Source organism: Falco cherrug, chromosome 9 (assembly GCF_023634085.1).
Source record: "Falco cherrug isolate bFalChe1 chromosome 9, bFalChe1.pri, whole genome shotgun sequence".
NCBI lineage: Eukaryota > Metazoa > Chordata > Aves > Falconiformes > Falconidae > Falco > Falco cherrug.
Genome location: NC_073705.1, coordinates 18,799,078 through 18,815,756, shown reverse-complemented (window position 1 = coordinate 18,815,756; position 16,679 = coordinate 18,799,078). Strand labels below are relative to the sequence as shown.

The 16,679-nt window shown below is 43.5% G+C and overlaps 1 protein-coding gene across 5 annotated transcripts in view; it reads left to right on the top strand.

Moving 5' to 3' along the window:
• NDST2 (N-deacetylase and N-sulfotransferase 2) overlaps positions 1-16,679 on the top strand; it is a 136,957-nt gene that overhangs the window by 77,923 nt on the left and 42,355 nt on the right. For 4 of the 5 annotated variants that reach the window (XM_055721398.1, XM_055721399.1, XM_055721400.1 and 1 more), the window contains one exon: positions 6,598-6,658. The exons of the other annotated variant lie outside the window; for it this stretch is intronic. The gene's annotated coding sequence lies outside the window, so the exon portion shown is untranslated. The remainder of the gene's footprint in view (positions 1-6,597; positions 6,659-16,679) is intronic. 5 annotated transcript variants of the gene reach the window in all.

The following is a 16,679-nucleotide window of genomic DNA, read 5'->3' as shown; positions in this document are numbered from 1 at the left end:
TTTTACCTCTGCATCCCAGAAAATAAAAAGGAAGAGGGAATGCAGGCAGAGTAAAGTAGCGCATTTAAATATTCTTTCAGACAAGCTTATGTGGTAGTGGGGACTTCTGTGAATGGATCAGGTATCTGTTTCCATTTGTGGGAAGGTTTGGACGATTTGAACATTTCTGTAGCCAACCTTGGTGGTGATTGGGAGCCCCTAGGGAGGAGGGAACAGTCTGTTCAACATTTGCGTGTTCCTCACCAGCTGACTGCACCTGCAGCCTTCACCATCAGCGGCCGGGTTTAGAGGCGTTTTGGAAAGCAACGGCAGTGAGGAGCAGAGCTTGAGAAAACTGTGTGGAGAGAGAGAAAGCTGTCACACCCCAAAGTGTGGGAAACATCCTGGAGATACATGTCTGTTTCTGAGCATTGGCTTGGCAGAATTTGGGGCTGAACACTGGCTAAGCACGTAAAAGGTAACTGAGTAGAAGTTTTGGTTTCTTCTTTCCCCTCATTCCCCTGAAAGCATGATTTATTTTTACCTGTTCTCTCTCGTTTCCATGTATACAAGTTTCCTTCCTCTCACTTACTGAAAAAGGCAAAATGCTACTAATTGAACAGGTGTGGATACAGCCCATCTGGTAGCAAGTCCTGTCCTTTCACGATTTGGCTTCAACATACCATATTTATTCTTCCAGCTTTGGATTTCATTCAGCTTTGTGCATTTGCATCCAAGAAGAAGCCCTATATCTGTAATTTTTATTCTGTTTATTGGATGGAGTATCTCTTCTCAGTATGTATCTTTTCTGTACAGCCGGCTGTGCTATGGCCATGTACCGGACATCTTGGAAGTTACTACTATGAACCTCAACGATCATGCAAGGAAAGCTGTTTAAACAGCACATTAGAACTGAATTGTGGGCAAAAATCTATTATCTTTATTGCTGTGTGTCTTTACAGTCATATCAAACATGTGCTTTATACCTTTTATTTGGGTATAGATTATTGGCTTTATTGGTTTTCCCCTTTATGAAAAATGAACAGTGTTAATTTTAATCAGTTCCTTCGTGCGGGGGTAAATCGTAAATTAGAATTACCGGTTCATAACATTGTAGGCACATTTGTGAGGCTAAGTAAGGAGCTGTTTGTACTTTGGGGTTTTCCCCCCACATAATCTTAGATGTTGGAGGAATCTCCGCTGCAATGTAGAGTGCACTTCACTTTATGATAAAAGGCAGAGATAAGACTAAGCATAAGGAGCCCGAAGAGGCAACACTGTCCAGATCAAATATTGACAATGATAAATGAAAAACGTAGAGAAGGAATTACATGGGCTTAAAGTTAGCAGGTTTCTGACTTAATTTGCTTTATTTAACAGAGGAATTAAATGAGATAAATGACTGTCTTCCTCTTGAAATTCTCCATGGTGGCTGTCAACTTCACTGTAAATTGGGGGTCACCATTCAGGCATAAAGCCTTTACATAGCTTTCTGTTGGCATCAAGTTTATTCCTGTGGGATTTGGCCTCCTGGGTGTTTTCAGGCCATAAATCTAACACGTGATTGTGTTTCATTAATCTTGTTATTTGTTTGCTATTTTTTTTTAATGCTATTTTTCTTAAGATAGCAATGGCTTTGTGACTGGTGTAGGGAAGATAAGGCATTGCTTTGTCTGTGAGAGCCATGGTTTATTAGGACCAGGGAAAGACTGTTACCAAACTGGGCATGTCTAGTTCTTTTGGGTGCTCTTAATTTTGAATGCTTTGGGGGAGGAGTAGCCTAAACAACCCACTAGCAGAATTGTTTAAATGATCTGAATGGGGTGAAAGGTTTAAATACAGTGCTCTGCTGCTTTAACCCAGTAATGCAGAGAATGCTCAATGCTATCAACTTAATTACAGCATTGCTGTCAGGAAGCAGTGGCTCTGTGGCAGAATGGAAACTGACAGTCTTTTAAGATCTAGCTGTCTAATACATAAATCATAATTTTTCCTTCTTCCAGACCATTCTTTGCTCGTTGAGGAACAGTCAAAGACAAGGGGCAGGAAGAGAGAATTATAGCAATGGAAGTACATCAGCTGAGAAAGCTATTTCCTTCCTACCCACCTGATGAGAGCAGAAAGCAAAAGAGAACAAGGAGAGACCTTTTCCTAATATTTTATTTGTAGTCGTTCCCCCCTTTTTTTCCCAAATTTCTTCTCACAGAGATGGCATGATTTTAGCTGCTGGGCTGCAGCACTGGAAAGAAGGCTGTTACTGATACTTTCTTCCCCGTTGGCCTTGATTGCAGTTTATTTGCTTTTTCGTTTGTTGGGAGACATACAGCTAGCTGATAGCAGCAGAGAAAAGGACAGAGGCAAACACAAATAGCGTTACGGTTTTAACACTTCACTGCCTGCATTGGCCTTTCCAAAAATTGGACTGCTGGAGCAGTAAGGGTCATTGGCATTTCAGAGCAGCACGGTTGCAAGCAAGCGCAGTCCTGATGGCAGACAGGGTCTGGGCCACATGCCCTCCGTGTGATGCATAGGCTTACAGGGAGGGATCCTTTCCTCTGTGCAGACAAGGTTATGCCACGTAAGGACGTGCTAGATCTGAAGTAGGACATTGCCTGGATGATGAACCACGCTAAGCCGTTTGCTTTACGTTGTCAGACTGATGCTTCTCCTTCCTCAGATGGCTCTGCCCTTTTCTTCTGCTGTGAAAGTTTCTCTGGTGAATTATGTTGAAGGCAGCCCATCGTACAAGAGGAGGGGAGGAATTTAAGAGATCGCTTCTAGAACTTTGAAAATGAGACTGCTTTCTCTTATCAGAAATAGGAATTCACTTAAGAGCTTCACTGGGTCTCAGAAACCTTTCCCCTTCTCAAACCAGTTCTGCTGGATGCGCGTGAATGAACCATACAGGAGCTGTATGTGTCCAGGTAAACTGTTTTGATGGCAAATGTCCTTGATTAACTATTTCAAGTATATCCTTGCTACCTAATTTCCATTTCTTTCACTTCCTTGGAGATCCTGACAGGAAATGCAGTTTTCTCCATGGTGCTTCTTTCTTGAGTGAGCATTTGCAGTTCCTGATGGTGGCTTTTTCTGATGATTGTTCCTTGGTTTCATTCTTTCCCACATAGCTCTATGCTTTTTCTCTCCCCCTTCTCTATGCACGTGTTCCTGGTTTTTTGCTATTTGATTGCTACAGTAAATTCATCCTTCCTCCCTGTACCCACTAAAAGTCACCCCTGTCTTTTTCTTGTCTTTGTGCAGCTTTGAACAGTAAAGCTACACAACTCCTTCAGTGATGTTATAAAGTATTCGTTATCCGGGAGGAAATGCAAACTTCAGGTGCCTGTAGTTTTTATTCTTTGTTTTATTCTTTCACGGAAATGTACTAAAAGTCTCCACCATTTACTGAGCAGGGCTTTCTACTTTCTGCTCACGTCCGTGTAAATCTTTTCCTATTTTGACTGTATCGAGCTAACGTCTTTGTTTTCCCAACGTATGCTTTATCACTGTGTATTTTTACTGTGCTTCTGATTTGGGGTTTTAAAATTATTATTTTTAAACTAAGGTTTGCCACGTTTCTTTGCTCTAATTACTACAGAGACATACAGAGTATAATGGTTGTCTGTTTAGTGTGACATGGATTGTTTACCCACACTGGGGATAAGATCTTTATGGGAAAACAGTTCTGCTTGGTTGGGCTCCCGTGTGAATGCTGTTCTTCTGACTAAGTGGACCCTGTTGTATTTGATTAGTGTAAATATTACGGGGTTTATGCTTAGAAAAACTAAGCACCCTTCTCATTTTCCTGAAACCTGTTTTATCTCAGAATGGTGAGGGGGACCACACACATGTGTCCTGGGCATTCCAGACAGCATCTGTTACACTCAGGTTTGGCCTTTTTTCCGGAGTAAAAAGTAAAGTGAAACTTCCAGTGTGGCTGGTGTTTAAAGAAATAAAACTGTCAGCAATACAAATGTCATTGCTTATTAAGGCTCCGTACAGCACGCCTGCTGACAGTCCTGCAGGAGCCTGCACAGCCAGCGCACAAGCTCCTGAGCTTTCCCACTCCGCTGTTATGGCTGGTGCATTTGAAACTAAATACAAACACAGGAGAAGGTACGATGCTCCTAGAGTTAATGACATCTTTTCAAAATCGTTTAATTGAGTGCTAGGTAGAGGTTTATTTCCATTAGTGAATGCTTTGGTGCCGAGGGATGCAATGTGGTGTTGCCCTGTTGGTTAAGCATTTGGGAGGTGGTGTTTAGCAGCTGTGGGTGATGGTGCTAACGTGTGCTATGTGCTTCCCAAACACAAATCTATGCGCTCCTCATGGACAATATAGGCAGATGAGTATATGAAGGAGGCAAATGGGAAATTGTTAGGTAAGGTTTTTGCCATCTCACTTAGCTTTCTGTGGAAATGACAGCAGTGTCATCCCTTTAATGTGGCTTGAAACTGCTCATTTAGGTTAAGGTTCTTTAAGATAAATCACCCAGTGAAATCAGATTTGGCTGATTCCAGTCATATTCTACTGATGGGAAAAAATCTATCTGCTTGATACTATCACTCTGTTCTTTGTGTTTCATCACTGGCTATTTATCAATTATTGTGTTGTTTAAATTCCTCCTTCACCTGGTGTTAAATTCTGTCTCCCCTCTTACCCTGCCCAGTTGTGTTTCTATTTCTATCGGTTGCAGCATGTCTTAGTGGAGAACTGTGGCACTGCAAAGGGGAGAAGTCTCTTGACCTCATTGATGTAGCTGTTGCTGAGCTTCTGTAAGTGTAAGCAAGTGGCATTTTTAAAAGCTGGAGAGAAAATTATTTGTAACACATGTTCCTCTCTGAGTGTCTCACCTCCATTTGTGGTTTCTTGATCCTTTTGAGTTTTTTCAAGTCTGCTGTGTTACGGAAAGTAAAACCAACTAGCCCAGAGCAATACTCCATCTTGGTCAAGTTGCCGCTTCGGTAACAGTTTGCATTGGAAAGCGAAGATACTTCACAGTGAAATATCAGGGGGTAGCCAACCCGGTGGGAAACTTGCATTAAATGCAATAAATTAGTTGGATGTTGGTGTACCTGCTTGCATGGGTCAGGCCCACTGCCCTAGTGGTACTTCTTGTGGGAGAGTCTTATCTGCTGCCATCATATAAATTCCACTGATTATGAACCTCCTAATTTGTTTTTCTCAGAGTTTCACTGGATTGACACAGTTCTGTGAGAAACACTTCCCCAGCTGGCTGTTCCTGTTGCAGTGCATCAGATAGTTGCCCCTCGTGTCGTTCAGTTGTTTTGCTGTTGCATGTGGCTGTTTGATGTTTACCCTGGTGTGTTGGGATCTGTCGAGGCCAGGCGTGCAGGTCTTCTCATGCTGCCTTCTGAAACTATTTAGTGAAGAAATATAAGGATTATGGATCAGAAAAAAAAGAGGACAGTCGTGTTGCCAAGGGAGGCTGAGGAAGAGTAAGCGCACTTTTCCTCAACTAATCTTCATGTAACCAGGAAAAAGGAAGAGATAAAATCTTGCTCTTGCAAATTTGTGAGGAGGGCAGGGGGCGGGGCGCACTTGGTTATATTTACAGGCAGGACAAGCGTGGTTCTTACTTGTTTACTAACTGGCTGTAGAGGTATTAAAGATTATTGAAAACTCAAAGGTCAGAGGTTTTGCTGATTCAAGGTCTGTGAGCTGGAAAGCTGCAGGAGAGTACTCCTGTATCTGAGACACAGCTGATGTGGAAGAACTGCCTTTAGAGGCTGTCCAAGAGGTAAAATTAGCTTTTTTGCCCTGATCCTGCACTAATCTGTGCCCTCCCTCGGGGTTTCGAGGCTCCGCAGAGACGCTCTCGCTGGCAGGCTGCTCCGTGCGTGTGTACGCACACGGAGGTTTCCTGAGATTCAGTTAACTTCACAAAGTACTTCATCTGTGTGATCGCTAGCCAGGTAGAGGGGTGGAGGAAGGGTGTAACTCCGTCCTTCAGTGGTTTGTTTTTGTTTCACAGTAAACCTAATGGTCCTGTCTCTTTTAAAGGCTTTGGCAATAGACTACACAGACTTTGTCACTCCACTGAAGTTTTACTGAACTGATTTAGCTGTGGCCAAGACTAAAGAAAGGTAGTGTCTTACAGTTTGCTTTGTTGGCTGTTTCAAAGGCAATAATATTAATGAACAGATGTGAGAAATCCCATTAGGACAATGCTGGCGTGTCCAGTTCTCTCAGCTCATACAGTGTTTCCTTCTTGTGTGAACTTTTTTTTTTTTTCCTTTGTGAATTACCTCTAAATCCAGGTTCCTGGTTTGTTGGTTGGTTGTTGGGTTGTTTTTGTTTTTTTTTTCCATGGGCTTGTCTTTTCTCATCTCGCCCCACTCTTTCTCACTCTTGCACAATTCCAGGTTGCAGTGCAACCCTACGTCATTGCCTCATCAGTGCCAGCAAGGCTGTTGTCATGGCCTCATTCTGTCCTCACGCCACAGTTAATGTAATGTAATCATTACCTTGGTGCTGGAAGGGGAAGGTGCTCCTGCTAAGTAAATGTTTACGAACACTGATGTGGGCTAACATTAGGCAAGTGTGAGAGGAGCACTGTTTAAAGTCTTGTTTCTTTTTTATTTATTTTAAAACAGAACTTTGTTCCTGAGAGAAACAGTCGATGAGTATTTTTCCTTCACCAGACTGTGATCAGAGGTAAGTGCAGAAGCTTTTGCATTGTTATGGGCTGACATCTCCAGATCGGTAAGGGGAAGAGCTTACTTAAGTCTTGTGTCAAAACGAGAGGGAAGGAATCGGGTAGGAGGTGGCACCTAGGCTTGCATGGTGCAGTGTGAGGCTGCACTCTTCCTTCCTCCCCCTTAAAATGATTTGCAGAGGAAACAATTCCATGTCTATTGCCTTCCAGTTGCATAGTTGTCAGCATGAAGTGGCAGACGAGTTAATTTGGAGCAGAAAGGAGTTTGTGATGCAGTTCCTGAGTGAGATAGGACTGGGTGGTAGCTTATTGCTAAATATTACTTGAGTTACTGCTTCCATACCTTGTGGACAAAACTTGGGGCAGTGTTGTTCAGTATCCATTAACTCTGCCTTTGAAAAGGAATGGGAAGGTTGTGGGCTAAAAAGCTTTTAAAGTTTCAGATTTTGCATTTCACAGAATCTCTGACCCGTGCATAACAGCTGTAAAGAACCTTTTGGGAATGACTGTATTTACGTTGCTCCCAGCATACTAGAACTGCATTCATGATTTATACCCACAGGAAATATCATAAATGTAATTAAAAATAGCAATATTAGGTTGCTCTAAATTCTGTGCTGAAGGAAAGGAGTCCTACTTTTTTTCCCCTCAGTTCCATCTGGATGAATAGTGACAGAGCGTAATTTTTGTGGAGTTTATTTAGGACACATGTTTGAATACTGCATTCTAATGTAGCAGAAAAAGCCGGTCCTGTTGAGGTGCCTGATGCAAAACTTGTAGAGATTGAGGCTTCTGTGACATTTATGGATTTCAGGTGCTACAATACTTGGAAAAAGGCTGATCTCATCTTAAGAGTGGAAGTTGCTACAGTCGGTGCAGTAGAGAGGGATGATGTGATCAAGTCTTGCCTCCATCGAAAGGTTCCTAGGTTTTTTACTTGGGAGGAACAGAGATTATTTGGGTTTGTGTGTGTGCTGGACAAGTCCAGATGAAATACTTTTTCATGCCTGAAGAGTGTTCTTAGTTACAGAATTGTCTCAGATTGCTTTGTGCAAGCAGACCATTATGGCTTCAGCTGGGCAGAAAATCAGAGGGCAAAAAAGGGAGGATGGAACAACCCATCCCTTATGTGAGTGGACTGGGTTTATAAAAATGAAATTGCGGGAGCTAGTATTTAATGCTGAGCTCTAGTGTACAGAAACCGCGGTGGTGAGGAAAGGTGGACATGCTAAAACAAGGGCTTCAGGCTCTTCGAGCCCTACATACGCTACAGCTTGAAACTTCTGCTGTCTGTCAACTGGAAGCTAAACTTTAACCCTAATTTTCCTGGAAAGCCATAGACAAGTCTGATACCGTTGCCCAAATGATAGATTTCTTCCAGGGCTGGTCTCCCTGCAGCTCCCGCTTTCTTTTGGCAGCCTGTTCCCAGCCCCACTCACGCTGCAGCTCGGTGCTTTCTCTCAAGCCTAATGAGTTCTCTGGACAAGGGTCCTCAGGCATGGGTTTGGATAAAAGGATTCTGGAAGGTTTGAAAAGAGGTAGGACCTATGTAGTTGGTGTGCCCCTGTTTCCATAGCTCGTTCTTCCAGTGGGATTCAAATAGTAAATCTTGTTTCCGGTAAAGGTCTTGTCAGTTTTGCAGGTGCAATTTAATAGTCTCTGAAAAGGAGCAAAAATAACTTGAAACACGTGATAAAGGTGTTTGTACTTGCAATACATTGTTGTGAGGGAGTAGAGTGGCAGTAGAAGTTCTCAAGGGTAGAAACAGAATAAATTAAACAAAAATCTGTGATGGAGTAGAATGAGTGTAATGATCACATAAGCATTCTGTCCAGCTTAAATAGTTGTGTAATTCCAGAGGCATTTGGTGTAATAATCACATGAGAAATTGACACACATTTCTACAAAGTGAGAGAGTGAAAATATTAATGGGGTGGATGTATATGTGACGTCTCAGCTTTAACAGCAAAAGGAGAAGAATGTTTGCTTTCAGGTACAGCCACCGTAAATTGCTGCTGCACCTTTGATGTCATTGACACAAAAGGCTAGGAAATGGGGGGAGGCAGCGAAAATGTAGAAATGGCAGCAGATGGAAAGGGAACCGTGCAGTAGAATATACAGGTAGGCAGGCCTCGCAGAATGCATTTCACTGTATGTGAAAGCAGAGTTATTGGAAACTGTAAGTTACTGTTACTAATTTAAAAGCAGACTTTGGGCTTTCCTTGTGCTAACCCATGATTCGTTCATCCTTAGCAATGCTTACATACTGGTTAATAATGTTTTAATGTTTCCTACAGTGAGATGCTTGTGCCAATAATTTCCCACAGTTAAATAACAGAGAAAGTAAGAGTGCGAGCCACAAAATGCCTGTAGCTTACTTTTCAAGAGACGTTTATTTTCCTAAAAAGCTTTATTTTTCTGTGAGATACCTCAACTCTGTTTAGTCATAGCAGAGGCACAAATAACTTTTTTTTTTTTTTTTTTCATTTTTTCTTCTGTTGTGTTTTCATTCTTTTCTGATTCCTGTGCCTATTTTGCTCTGACAGTTGGTTCTAATAAGGACTTGTTTACCAGGTATTTCTTTGCAGTCAGTAGTTCTCCAGCTCCTTGTCTGGGGCAGGTTATAGTAACCAGTTCCTCTGAAACTTGTAGAGTTGATCAAATCGTTATCAGTGAGGTCCTGTGATCGAAACCTCTCCAGAAGTATGCTGGTTTTGCTTAGATGGTGTGTCTTCATGACATCATGCCACATTTATGCAACAGAGATGAATTCTAATGCTTGGCCAGGTTTTGGTCTTAAACATTTTAATTAGTTTATTGGACTGAAGTTAAAGAGAACTGGCAAGTTAGTGGTGGATTTTTGCCAGTTACTATTTACATCATTTTTAAGGATTGGCTGTTGCTGAAGATGAGCTTGTTGAGTATTAAAGAGGAATACAAAAATGAAAGAAGTGTCTCAAATTGTAGGCACTACTAAGTGTAAGGACTACGTAAGGGTAGCAACCTGCACAGCAACACCTACTAACTTCATTATCCTTTCCTCCGTACAAGCTTCCTTTGTCCCCAAGTGGGCTTTGGAGGTCTTCTGTGAGATAAGAAATGTGAGCACAGCTGAACAGAGACAGAATTAAAGCAGAAGGGCACAACTTGAGGTGCTCTGGCAGGGCACGTTCCTCTCTTACGCATGTATCATCTCTTTGTCAGTTGAATGGCTTAACTGGCCCTTTCACCGTTCTCACCATGCATCTTAAATGAATATAAGCTTACAGTTGGGGAATGCTGTGTCTAATACCTTGAGCTTTTTTCTTGCTTTAACATGGAAGAGGAAAAGTAACACCTTATCGTTAAGTTTTCTCCTATAAATGCAAACACATGTTCTTCCTTTCTTTCACTTTCTTCCACACAATGATTCATGTGCTTATATATTACAAAACTCTGTTAGTCTCTCAGATTATATTTATTGGATCTGGCATTAAAGCTGTTGATGCAAGGCCTTCACCAAACTGCCAAGGTCTGGCTTAAGGCCATGCTTCAGGGCTGGGAAATCAGCTCAGGCTGTAATTATGGACAGCTTGGAGGGTTTCCCAGGAAGGACCTGTCCCGTCAACAGTTACAAGAGATGAATATTGTTTCCACTGACATTTTTAAATCTGTTGGTGCAGCCCCTGTGCAGCAGCCCCTTGTGAGGGCGCAGCAAGGGCCGGAGCTGGAGGCTGACCCCAGCGCAGGCAGGGCCTCGCCACAGGCACAGTCCCGCAGGCTCCCGGCGCAGGCACAGCCGGCCGCCAGCACCAGGCTCTGCAGATGGTCCCAGGCATGACGGAGCAAGGAGGCTCTGTCCGGGAGCTGGAAAAATGGGGCTGGAGACAAAGCTACAGCATGGCTCCAAAGCTGACCCAGGAGACGTGGCCAAAGACAGGCGAAGGGTGCGAGCTGGAGCTGGGGGTCTTTCCAGGAGGCAAGCTGCCTGCAGCCTCCGTCCGTTCAGGAGATGGGGCTGCAGACACTGCGCCTGCAGCAAAGCTCAGGCAAGGAGCAAAGGCCCAGGCCTGAGCTGAAATGGGGGTGCTGGACCGTAGGCAGGAGGGGCGCGTGGAGGTCCCATGAGAGACCAGTGCCCTCAGAGTCACGACACCTCCTGCTTCTTACTGGGACAGAGGAAAGGTTACTTGCTGTGTGTGCTGTCGTCTCTCACAAGTGTTAGTGATATAACTGGTATATGTAACAAAGCCCCTTTGTTTCACTGAGGAGGGAGGAAAGGGATTTCCCTTATATGCTTGTTCTGGCCCCAGAAATTGTTGCTATCCCTCAGACAGGCACTTCATTCCAAACAGGGGGGATGGATGGTGGCTCACTTCTCTCCTCATGCAAGAGTCACAGGTATGTTTTTCGGAATACAAGCCTCTTACTGTTTTTTCTTTGGGGTGTTTTTTCCTCCCTTAATCCAAAGATCAAGCACATCTAGACCTTCTCAAGAGCCACACTTGTTTTCTATTTCAGTGGCAGGCCAAAAAAAAGATGATATGACGTAGCTGTCTTCAACTGAATTTCAGGTAGGGTAGATGTCAGCAGTGACAACACAAACATGCGAGCCAGCTAGAGATCTACCAAAATCTGTGCAAATAAATTGAGCTTATTGGAGCTGAACAGGTGGTACCTACACAAGTGTGCAGGGTCTATCTCCTTTCTCAGCCCTCAGCCCTGCCTCAGTTCTGGCAATGTTCACCTGGCTTCTTAGGCCAGCGACATACAGTCGCACCGCATTGTAGTCTGCCTCCTGCTGTGGCGTGGGTCTCTGTTAACCGCTGTTACAGGGGAAATTCAGGACAGTTCCTCCCTTAACAAACAGCTATCAGCTGGGCTAAATGCACCCTTAAATCCTCTCCCATACCTTCTGAGGCTGCTCAAGAGAACGAGCAGTTTTCCCTCCTCCCTCGGTGATCCCCAGAAAATCTACTTTTTGTCCAAGTATCTTTTTGAGAAGAGCTAAGGTAATCTAGATTCTTTATCGATATTTGGGTGAGGAAGGATGGGGGAACTAATTTTTTTTCCCCGGTACTTAGTGCAGTATTGAAATGCCTCAGTAGCAATCAACCTTTGTTAGTATTTTTCCAGTGAATTTTGCATGCAAACCTGTTTGGTTTTCACTAGCTTCAGTGAGAGTGTCCAGGTTACAGCACTCCTGTGTGTTGTCGCTACCTGTAAAGTGAAGCAGTGGGCAGAGCCCTGGGAGACAAGACCTGTGCACAGAGATGTGTGTGTATGAGGCTGCAGAACTGGCTGAGAAGTTTGTTTGGCACACTACTGTGAAAAGCACTGGATTTGTTGTGCGATTCTGTCTGCAGGTTAAGAATTGCTCAGGGGTAGCACTACCAATGCGTTCATGCCATATGGGGTGGTTTACAAATAAGGCTTCATAAAGAAAAATTTCCAAAGGATATAAACTGAACAAAACGCATGTCTTGCTATGTCTTGGTAGTTCCAGAGCCATTGAGGCCCCATCTGTTTCTCAAGTGCAATCTGTGTAAATAGCATCCTAAACTTGAGATATTGTGAAAAATGTGTAGTAGGAAAGTGTATGTCCTTTTGACATGGCAGGGCATGAAAAGATGTGTTTTGCCTAGCCATTTAAAGTCATTGTAAAGGGCTGAGTGGACACCCTCTTGTTTAGCCTAGTAGATGAGAGACGTCAGGGAGGATTATTGAGTCTCTCTTGGGGTATGAAGCCAGGATTTCAGTATAGGTCTCTTACCATATTTGCTTGGACAGTGAGATTTTACTTTTCTTTTATTTATTTATTTAACTTTTCAAAGATAGGGCTTTTTACAAACAAAGGCCACTTATCTGAAACATAGTTACCTTGATACCACATACCCTTTTAAGCTACTGAGACAAAGCACAGCAAGAGGTTTGGGTCTAACCAACATCTGGAAATTACACCATCACACAGTGTGACCCTGGTAAGGAGGAAAAACTGCAACTACTGTTAGTATTTTTATAGCAACCACCATTCTTACTTTAGGTATAGAGACTATAAAAGGCCCATCTCTTCATCCAGATAGTTGGTTCTGGTTTTCAGATGGATTTTCCAGATTGTGGGTGTTAGAAGTAGAGGAAAGATACAGACTAGTCCAGAAAGGTGCAGCAGGCACATGATTTCGGCCAGTGACAGAAGAGAGACTTATCTGAAGCAAAACTAGACATTTTGAGTTGGCTTATGTTTTCCTGGCCATTACCCTAACACAAGTTACTTTTAAAATCTCTTGGAATTCACAGGTATACAAACATTGTACAGTAAGCATATTGACACCTTTACAGTGAATGAAAACTACTGATGATTGGCTTGGTTTTCTTGGTACCCTTTCCTGGAACCCCTCCGAAACACTCTGCTGTTCCTGGTGGAAAACCTCTGCCCTGCTGAGCCTCTGCTCACGCTCAAAATACATTGAGTAGCGAATACAAAGATCATGTAAAGGTTTCCAAGGCTTTATGGTATATCACAGCCAGCACAGGAAATGTTACAGAGAGAGTCCTATCCCAATCTTCGTGACCAGGGAGGCTGTCCCTGAACTGGTAGCAGCACACAGCATTTCCCCCTTTGTTTCCAGGGCACTTGGGAGACTGTCACCACGAAGTGACATCGAGCAGAACTACAGTCTGCGTCATTCCAGGGTAGTTAGGACTCACTGAAACATCACTAAACCCATACCTGCTAGCATGAGGATACAGTTGATGTACTTGCCTCTAAGTGATGCTCAACAGCAACTGAGCTATTTTTTTCTCTGCTTGCCATTGATCTGGGGGACAGTGTGGAATAGTCCTGGGAGTTGAGAGAGAGTGGGAAAGTACGTGAGGTGTGGGTAGGGAGGATGGAGGAGAGGAAGCCTAGCCTTTCAGAGAGATGCTGAAGTTGTGCCTTTAGGCAGTGAGCAAAAGTTAATTGTCTTCATATACATGGAGCAGCAGTCATTCTTCTCTTCAACGTTTTCTAAGTGAATAAATTTGACAAGACTACCAGCAAGTGTCCAATAAGCCCAAATCTCTATAAAACACTGGAGGCTGGAGAAAAACATATGAAGTGTATGGTGAAAGCTCATTATGAAAATCTTGGTTATTCTAAAAATCAGTTCTTTTGATGTGTGGAGTCAGGATTGTACGTTGCCTTTGTGATTAGTAGAGTATCGAGGGATTTCCAACATCTGCTTTTTGCATACTGCAGCTTGAATGGAAAGGGTTTGTTTATTGGCATAGATGGGAGCTGGAAGCTAAAAACATAAATGGTTTTAGGTTATGTGTAAATGAAAATTTTTGTCAGCATCGTCTATCTGCAGTTCACAAAGAGCCTTGCAAACTTCCAGTGCTGCATTGTAGCATGACATGTATGTGAGAAGATGTTTTTAACTGAGGGAGAATAAAGACTTGACTTTTCCGTTAGATGTGGAAACCATCTTTTTCGAAGGTACTCACCATCCATTTAACTTTTGCTGATTGATTAGGACAGCAGCACTAGTTTCATGTGTGTAATCCTTATCCTTCAGCACCTTGTCTTTTATTCACCACTTAGCAATAACTATCTTTATTGAGTCTGTGAGCTTTTCTTTCTGAAAAATTCAGTGTTTTTTTCAGTTTTCATATTAAATAAATTAATAAATGATTTGCTGTTGTTGTAGTGTATCTTCTAGGATTAAACAACACTGAGCCAATCATTGTGCCATTACAGGACAGAAAGGATACGTAGTAGTATGCCGATTCTGATTTAGTTTTATTGTTAATTCAAATGCAAATTCATCTACTTATAAGAAACCATTTAAAAAAAATTTGTACCTTAGCTTCCGGATCTTGTTCCTGTCCTGTTGGAACAATGAGAAAGTAGAAAATATCTTTGAGACAGACCTTAGGCAGCTACCTGGTCGATTTAGCTGTGAGAAACCAGACGTTCTGCAAAAGCAGGTTAAGTCATAGTAGGTAACCCCAAGAGCCTGATAATTGACCCTTGTTTCTGATTTTACTTTTTAGCTTGTTACTGGCAGGATAAGGAGGTGCTTTGTTTGCTTTCCAACAGAGATAGCACCTGAATCACTGAGATTCAGGCCTCTTCCAGAGCTCTTCCTAATACCCTGTAATGTTCCATCGCATTAAGTTTTCACTGTCTTATTACAGAAGTGTTTGCTGTGCACTGTCAGCTCCTGTTAAAATAACTCCTCTAGAGATGTGTGCTAGTGTGTCATCTTGTCTGAAAACCCTCTTCTCCTCAATCATGGCTGGGAAAGGATACAACTTTTGAACACACCTAGGGCATTGCATCTTCAAAAAGCAGAGCATGCTGCTGTGGTCAGAAGCGCCTCCTTTCCTCCCTGCCTTTCTGCTCCTTTCGGACACTGTTTTCTGAAGTAGGGAGCCCCTCTTGTGCCAGTCTGTCAGGGGTGTAAAGAGAGTTTCTCTCTGCCACCACCACTGTGACCAAACATACTTAGAGACAGAACATCATCTCAGAATTATGCATTTGATCTTTTAACATGTTAATTTTTTATCAGTGGTACACAAGAAGGTGATTTTTCTGTGTCCCTCTGCAGATTTATTCCAGTTTCCAGATTCCACTAATAGTGTCCGAGTATATTTAGCTGGTGTGCTGTTGGGTTGGGTGGGTTTGCCCCTCTCCCAGATAATGAGATCAGTTCAGCGGGTGAAACTGCAAGCCACGTTAGGGCAAGAAGAGCATTTCACCGCCGCTGAATGCATTTGCTGAGTGTAGTTTCCCTTGTCTTGTCAGCTTGTCAGTCTGGAGGCATCCATAAACCTGTGACAGCTTCAGAAGATGGCACTCTGACAGCTTGCTGCCACAGTTCAGGCTTTGCTATCGGTGGGCTCCCTTCCTCCCCTGTCCCCCCCTTGCCCACCCGCTTGCCCTCCCTCTGCCTGCCTGCCTCTCTTTCCTGTATCTTCCCCTCCTCTTTCCCCTGCTCCCCGCCTCCCTCTACCTTATTGATGTGGGTATAGGTGCTGCTCCTCTTCCGTGGAGGTACCTTTTTGGTTTCCTCCTTGATCCTCTTGCCGCTGGAACAAAAGGAGAACTGGCTGCTCGCGGTGCAGCCCCTGTCCTTGCAGCCTGGGGAGCGAAGGGGAGGGAAGCGGGGTGCTCTGCATCCCTGGCTGCCCACGCCAGCACCGAGCTTGTTCAGTCACTTCGCTAGAAATGCCTTTGAACTGCTGCCAGATCCCATTGTCTGCCGTGCAAATGGAGTTCAACGCCCTGCCGTGATTAGATGCACAGTGTGTAAGAGGAGAAGGGGATGGAGCTGTATCCCTACCCTGAAGGAGCGTTTCAAATCTGCCATGAGCCATGATAATCCCAGTACTGGACCATGGTTCTCTGCCTTCCTTCTCCACACCGTCTTCTTTACTTTCCTCTCCTTGTTCGTGGGATTTCAGGGAGTGACATGGAAGCTTTTTGGAGAGGAGCTGCAAGGCAAGATAGTTTCTGGGAAGAAGAGGGCTGTGCTTTCGGACTGTTTATATGGGACTCTGCTTTGCCCACCACCCACCTGTAGCTGCAGCATGATCTACTAGCTAGCGGGTAATGGTGCTAATGCTCAGCAGTGATGTGCTCTTTTTTAGCATGAATTTATTTACATTTTTTTCATTTGTCTGCACTTAAAATTCCAGCATCCTTAGGCCCACAACATGGTCTGAGAGATTTTGGCAACACTGAGTGAAAGGAAGGCAGACACTGCTACTAATCATGGTTCAGCCATCTACCAACTGTGCAGCCCAGCTGCCCTTCTCCAAAAAGGCCAGCTCACGTTAGATATGATTTTTGCGAAGAGCAGCTCTCACTCAGGCTTTCTTGCTTTCCTTTTGGCTCTATGTCTTTCCTTGGGTTGCTGACTGTCAGACCCCTTCTGAGAGAGAAACTTCACTTGAGGATTTCACTTTTTAAGGTAGGAATTTGAATCTTTGTGCTTATCTTTGCTTTTCCTTATCTAATTGTTACCTAGGTTGTTGCAAGAAAACATAGTTTTC